Below are 7,177 nucleotides of genomic sequence, written 5' to 3'. Positions count from 1 at the left end.
TTTTTTTAAAAAACATACAAAATTATACCACGAGCAAGACCTGGCTCATCTTTTAATAAGATGACTCGGCCCTTGGGGGTTACAGGTCGAAGATTTTTTCTACATCAAGACCCGGCTCATCTTTCAAAAGATGACCCGGCCCTTGGGGGTTACAGGTCGAAGATTTTTTCTACATCAAGAGCCGGCTCATCTTTCAAAATATGACCCAGCCCTTGGGGGTTAGAGGTCGAAGATTTTTTTCTACATCAAGACCCGGCTCATCTTTCGAAAGATGACCCGGCCCTTGGGAGTTACAGGTCGAAGATTTTTTCTACATCAAGACCCGGCTCATCTTTCAAAAGATGACCCGGACCTTGGGGGTTACAGGTCGAAGATTTTTTCTACATCAAGACCCAGCTCATCTTTCAAAAGATGACCCGTCCCTTGGGGGTTACAGGTCAAAGATTGTTTCTACATCAAGACCCGGCTCATCTTTCAAAAGATGACCCGGCCCTTGGGGGTTACAGGTCAAAGATTTTTTCTACTTCAAGACCCGGCTCATCTTTCAAAAGATGACCCGGCCCTTGGGGGCTAATGAGGAGGGTATGCACTAAGGCGTACCTCATGTTTATTCTTCATAATATGGAGCAGGTTCTTCTCCATTTCATAACTTGTTTGCAGGCGACTTGCGAAGCCAGAGCAAAGTTCATCAAACTCAAGTTTTTCATATTGAGAAAGTTTGGCCTTGGAGATCTCATGTCTGGTGGAAGGATGGGACGATGTTGATACATGCTTCAATAAGATTGCCGAAGCCGGCTTTGAGAAGCCAGTACCAGTAATGACCACAGCATCAAGATCTTCAGCCGCCTTCAACGGACTTGGCGGGTTAGTTGTTTTCATGCCATCCTTGGGAGAACTTGGAAGGTCAATTCGGTCATCACGTATATATTTTGTCGGGTCAACACGAGCCGGTGTTGGGTCTTCTTTAAGCTCTGGAGCAGAAGGAGTGGAAGTTGAGCTGCCGGTTTTCCTCTTCTTTGCTTACGCTCTAAGAAAAAGAGGGTCATGTTTAAAGCAAGCATCATTATCATCAGGAAAGATATAAGTATTGTAAGGATTTACCGTTGTACGCGAATCATTGGTGGAAGGGCCGACATCCCTGAGTCGCCCGATTAAGGGGGAGAAGTCTGCAAAAGTAATATCTCAAAATATGAGCGAGTTACAAGTGTGATCAAAAAGAAAACGAAGGTAGAAATTGATAGAGGGTACCTCATTTCACCGTTTCTTGGTAGGGGTTTTTACTCATAACCCGGACATCAAATCCCCTGAGTGCCTTGATTTTTCTGAAAGGAAGTGTGTTGCGCCTTCTTCAAGAGGAAATTAGGGTCCACACAAGCATTCGTGTGAGACATGGGAACTTCCCACAAACTCGCCTGGCCGGCTTAGGCGAAGGAGAAGTTGAGTCGGAAGAAATGGAAATTACCTCTACGGCGTCATCCTGGCTTTCGTTATCATCATTCTATACATGGAAATGCAGAGATATAAGCACAAATTAGGGTAAAAGGGCGTCAAGACAAAAAGGATAAAATTTTACCTCTGAAGACGCTTCGCCGACTTGGGATTCGTCCACATCAGACAATTCGGCGATAGCGGTTTGGTTTTTACCCTTGGACTTCTTTTTTGGAGGCGGTTTGGTTTGCTTCAGGGCAATCTTCTTCGGCCTTCATGACCAGAATCGGTCGCCCTTCTAAGGTGGAATTGTCATTATACAAGTCATAATCCGAGTAAGTCGGAAAGAGTGAACCAAGGGCGGGTCAAATTATTTACCTTCGGAGCCGGGTTAATCTTGCAAAATGGCCTAAGCCCTATTTGGCTACACTTGGCCAAGGGCTCGCCGGTTTGCTTCTTGATGATGCTCACAGTGTCTTCCTCTGTGAGTGCTATGTGGAAGTAGCATTGGGGATGGTTCAAAGTACCATCAAACTCGCACATCAAGTTGTCTCGGCGAGTCAAGGGAAGGATGCGCCATTCCACCCAGCAGCGGATTAGATCAACTCCAGTAAGACCATTGTTTGTTAAAGATCGTAACTCGGATAGCACTGGAATAAAATCTGATTCATCTTCTTTGGTGAGCTTGTCAGGAAGTTTGAAGTTTGTGGGCAAACGCTCCTTCCTGTAGCCTAGGAGTTTATTTTCACCCGGAGGAGAAGTGTCCCGGCAATAAAACCAAGACTCGGCCCAGCCTTTGGGGTGGCTGGGCATGGCAAGTGATGGGAATGGACTGTCCCTGCGTCGTTGAACGTTAACCCATCCAAGTTCTAAGCTAGGGCCGTTGGAGAACTCGGTCTGGCGATTCAGGTGGAAGAAGTACCAAAACAAAGTGACCGATGGTTCCATTCGTAGGTAAGCTTCACAAAATACCTGGAATTGGCACATGTTGCTGATCGAGTTGGGGCCCAGGTCTTGGAGGCACACGTTCATGAAAAACATAGCATCTCTGAGGAACTTTGACCCTGACGGCTTAAATCCTCATTCGAGGTTGTCCGCAAAAACAACTATTTCCCCTTCGGCCGGGTTGGGAATTTTGTCGCCTAGTCCAGATCGCCATCCAATGACTTCCTTCGGGTCAAGGTTCCCTGTCTTTATGCAATTCTCGAGGAAGGTGTCGTAAATTTTTGTCAGGAGCCAGTCGGCCTTTAAGACGGTACACATAGCTACAGAGGAAAAGGTCATGGGTAAGTTAAACCGCCAAAACGCTTGTCGAGTGGCTGAGAGAATCTATTAACTCACCAATAAGGGACCAGGTTTGGGCACGAGGGTGATTTACGAATTTCTTGTTACCCAAAGGAGGTATCCCAGGGCATTCAATGGCAACGAGTGAAGTGTGGATCTACAAATAAATTTCTACACGACAAGCGGTGAAGTGTGGATCTACAAACAAGTTTCTACGTGGCAAGCAGAGAGATATAGATCTACGAACAAAGTTAAAATGAGCGGAAAGAAGGCCTGGATAAGGTGAAACGGGCCATGGCTAAAAGTAACCACGGCAAGGGTGATTTGACCGAAACCTTCTTGTTTCTTCAAACTGGAGCTAATTAATTGGGGATACGGCCAGTACTACCATGCTTATTACCGCTATGAATCAATTGGCACGCAAAGGGGCGTTCGAGGAGTTCTAAGAAGCAGCTAATGACGAACACCGAGGAGTTGAGATCTGCTTGTAATGGCGAAGGACTAACCTGTTAATGGCGTCCGGAAGCTACTGTGGGGGACCCATGGTAAAGATGGCGTCCTCTTTTGGTTCGGAGATGCGTCGGATGCGACGGCCGGTGGCGGAGTTCTTCGGGCGGCGACGGAGCTCCTCGGGCGGCGGCGGAGTTCTTCGCGTGGTCACGAGGAAGAAGGGACAGACGAAATGAGTAGGTGGAGATTCCTTTGGCTCCCCTTCCCGAGCATATTTAATGGGTCAGGTGCTGGAATCAAGGCACCTCGCGCGGGAACCGAAAGGACAAGTTAAAGATTTGCAATTACGGCGCCAAGATTTTCGGGATACTTGTGCCGCGGGGTCCGTTGGAGATTGCGTCATCGTTTTCCAAAATTAAAGGGATAAGGTGATTTCATCGGAAACGGTTCGACGGCTTAGGTGTTTTCATGAGGAATGGCGGCTTAAGCGTAACGTGCATGAAAGGAGTGGAATGAGTCGCTCCTAAACTGGATGGAAGTTTATTGGCATGAATAGGTTCAAGTCAATCTGGGGCCTAATGTTGGGGATATTACCTGCGGTGTGACCCGCCCTAGTTGGGCCGGGTCACTAAGTGGGCGACTCATCCTTTGGCGAAGCAGGCTTTGGCCGAGAAGGCCCAGGAGATGGATGGCGGTTCCGAATCTACATAGAGGATAAGTCGTCGAGGAGGTTTCCAGTCTTGGAAAGCACGGTGACTTAGAGATAGAAAGAATCACGGTTTGTATTAAGGCATGGACTCTTGTAAGCCCTAGGGCCTCGACCTGTATATAAAGGCGAGTCCCTAGAGAGGAGAGGCAGGTTAGAAATCATCGAGAGCTAGGTCAGGCGACTCGTGCCCTCCTTGTAATCGAAACATCATCAATACAACACAAAGCAGGACGTAGGCTTTTACCTCCTCACGAGGGGCCGAACCTGGGTAAATCTGAGTCCCTCTTCCACTCAACCCTTTTGAGTCGCCACCAAGGTGCGATGGCTCCATCATTAAGTCCTTTCACTAGGACATCTCCCGTGAGAAAACCACGACAAATACCCAAGCACTACTACGAGAGTTGGTTAAGTACACATCAATAACATGTATATCAAATATACTTGATTTTTCCTTGGCCGCCTCCTTATCAGCCAGATACTTGGGGCAGTTGCGCTTTAAGTGACCCATACCCTTGCAATAATAACACTCCGTTTCAGGCTTAGGTTCAGCTTTGGGTTTCTTCGTCGGATTGGCAATAGGCTTGCCGCTCTTCTTTGAATTATCCTTCTTTCCTTTGCCGTTTCTCTTGAAACTAGTGGTGTTATTCACCATCGACCCTTGATGCTCTTTACGGAGTTCTGACTCTGTGACTTTCAGCATCGCGAATAACTTGCCGGGTGACTTGTTCATCCCTTGCATGTTATAGTTCAACACAAAGCTCTTGTAGGTTGGTGGCAGTGTTTGAAGAATTATGTGAGTGATAGCCTCTTGCGGGAGTTCAATCCCTAGCTCAGCTAGACGGTTTGAGTACCCAGACATTTTGAGCACATGTTCACTGACAGATGAATTCTCCTCCATCTTGCAAGCATAGAATTTATCGGAGGTCTCATACCTCTCGATCCGGGCATTCTTCTAAAAGATAAACTTCAACTCCTGGAACATCTCAAACGCTCCATGACGCTCAAAGCGACGTTGAAGTCCCGGCTCTAAGCCATCGAGACTCCACATTGAACTACTGAGTAGTCCTCCTTGCGTGCTAACCAGGCGTTCTTAACATATTTGTTCGCCGCGGTGGGTGGTTCGTCTCCTAGCGCAGCATTAAGGACATAATCCTTATTCCCAGCTTGGACGAGCAACTAAAGATTACGAGCCCAGTCTACAAGGTTGCATCCATCATCTTTCAACTTAGCTTTCTCTAGGAACGTATTCAAATTCAGGGTGACTGTCGCGTGAGCCATTGATCTACAACACAAATATTTTCAAAGTGGACTTAGAGTATGTTCAAGATAATTAGAGTTTAACTAATCAAATTACTTGCTAAACTCCCACTCAAAAAGCACATCTCTCTAGTCATTTGAGTGGTACAAGATCCAAATTCACTAACTCAAGTCCGATCATCACGTGAGTTGAGGATAGTTTCAGTGGTAAGCATCTCTATGTTAATCATATCAACTATACGATTCATGCACGAACTTTCGGTCTCATGTGTTTTGAGGCCATGTCTGTACATGTTAGGCTCGTCAAGCTTAACCCGTGTGTTCCGCGTGTGCAACTATTTTTCACCCATTGTATGTGAACGTTGAGTCTATCACACCCTATCATCACGTGGTGTCTCGAAACGACAAACTGTAACAACGGTGCACAGTAGGGGAGAACACAATTTCTTCTTGAAATTTTAGTCAGAGATCACCTCATAATGCTACCATTGTTCTAAGCAAAATAAGGTGCATAAAAGGATTAACATCACATGCAATTCATAAGTGACATGATATGGCCATCATCATGTGCTTCTTGATCTCCATCACCAAAGCACCGGCATGATCTTCTTGTCACCAGCGCCACACTGCTACATCTCAAACAACAGCGCCAAAATTTGACACGTTAACGGAGACTTGCTTGTGTTAGTTTTTCCCTTGAAGAAGAAAGGTAGATGCAGCACAAGAGCAGTAATTATTTCCCTCAGTTTGAGAACCAAGGTATCAATCCAGTAGGAGAATCTCTTCAAGTCCAGAGTACCTGCACAAACACAAAAGAGCTTGCACCCAACGCTATAAAGGGGTTGTCAATCCCTTCAAGATTGATTGCAAAGTGAGGTCTGCAGGCGGAAAGTGCAACGAAGTAAAAGAGTAAGGCTGAAAATATGGTGTGGAGTAGACCCGGGGGCCATAGTGTTCACTAGAGGCTTCTCTCAAAATAGCAAATATTACGGTGGGTGAAGAAATTACGTTCGAGACAAGTAGACCGATACTTTCCGCATCTACTACTATTACTCCACACATCGACCGCTATCCAGCATGCATCTAGTGTATTGAGTTCATGACGAACAGAGTAACGCCTTAAGCAAGATGACATGGTGTAGAGGGATAATCTCAAACCAATGATGAAAACCCCATCTTTTTACCCTTGATGGCAACAACACGATGCGTGCCTCGCTACCCCTTCTGTCACTAGGTGAGGTCACCGCACGGTATGATCCCAAAACCAAGCACTTCTCCCATTGCAAGAATCATAGATCTAGTTGGCCAAACAAAACCCACAACTCGAAGAGAATTACAAGGATATGAAATCATGCATAAGAGAGATCAGAAGAAACTCAAATAAGATTCATAGATAATCTGATCATAAATCCACAATTCATCGGATCTCGAGAAACGCAGCGCAAAAGAAGATTACATCGGATAGATCTCCATGAAGATCATGGAGAACTTTGTATTGAAGATCCAAGAGAGAGAAGAAGCCATCTAGCTACTAGCTATGGACCCGTAGGTCTATGGTGAACTACTCACGCATCATCGGAGAGGTCATGGTGTTGATGAAGAAGCCCTCCCTATCCAAATCCCCCCTCCGACAGGGCACCAGAACGTGCGCCATATGGGATCTTGCGGAGACAGAAGGTTGCGGCGGCGGAAAAGTACTTTCGATGATCTCCTGATTTTTTATGGGATTTTAGGGAATTCATAGGCAAAAAAACCTAGGGCAGAGGAGGCCCAGGGAGCCCACAAGCCTGGGAGGTGCGGGCCCCCCCTGGCCGCGGCTAGGGGGCTTGTGGGGTCCCTGGTGGCCCCGTGCCCTGACTCTCAGGCTTCCCGATCTTCTTCTGTTTCAAAAAAAATCTTTTTCACAGTTTCGTTCCGTTTGGACTCCATTTAAAATCCTCCTCTGAAAGGGGTCAAAAACATGGAAAAAATAGGAACTGGCACTTGGCACTGAGTAAATAAGTTAGTCCCAAAAAATATATATAAGGCATACAAAACAATCAAAGTTTG

The sequence above is a fragment of the Hordeum vulgare genome, chromosome 3H (genome assembly GCF_904849725.1).
Source record: "Hordeum vulgare subsp. vulgare chromosome 3H, MorexV3_pseudomolecules_assembly, whole genome shotgun sequence".
In the NCBI taxonomy this organism is placed as follows: Eukaryota; Viridiplantae; Streptophyta; class Magnoliopsida; order Poales; family Poaceae; genus Hordeum; species Hordeum vulgare.
Note: the sequence above shows the minus strand (reverse complement) of the source record.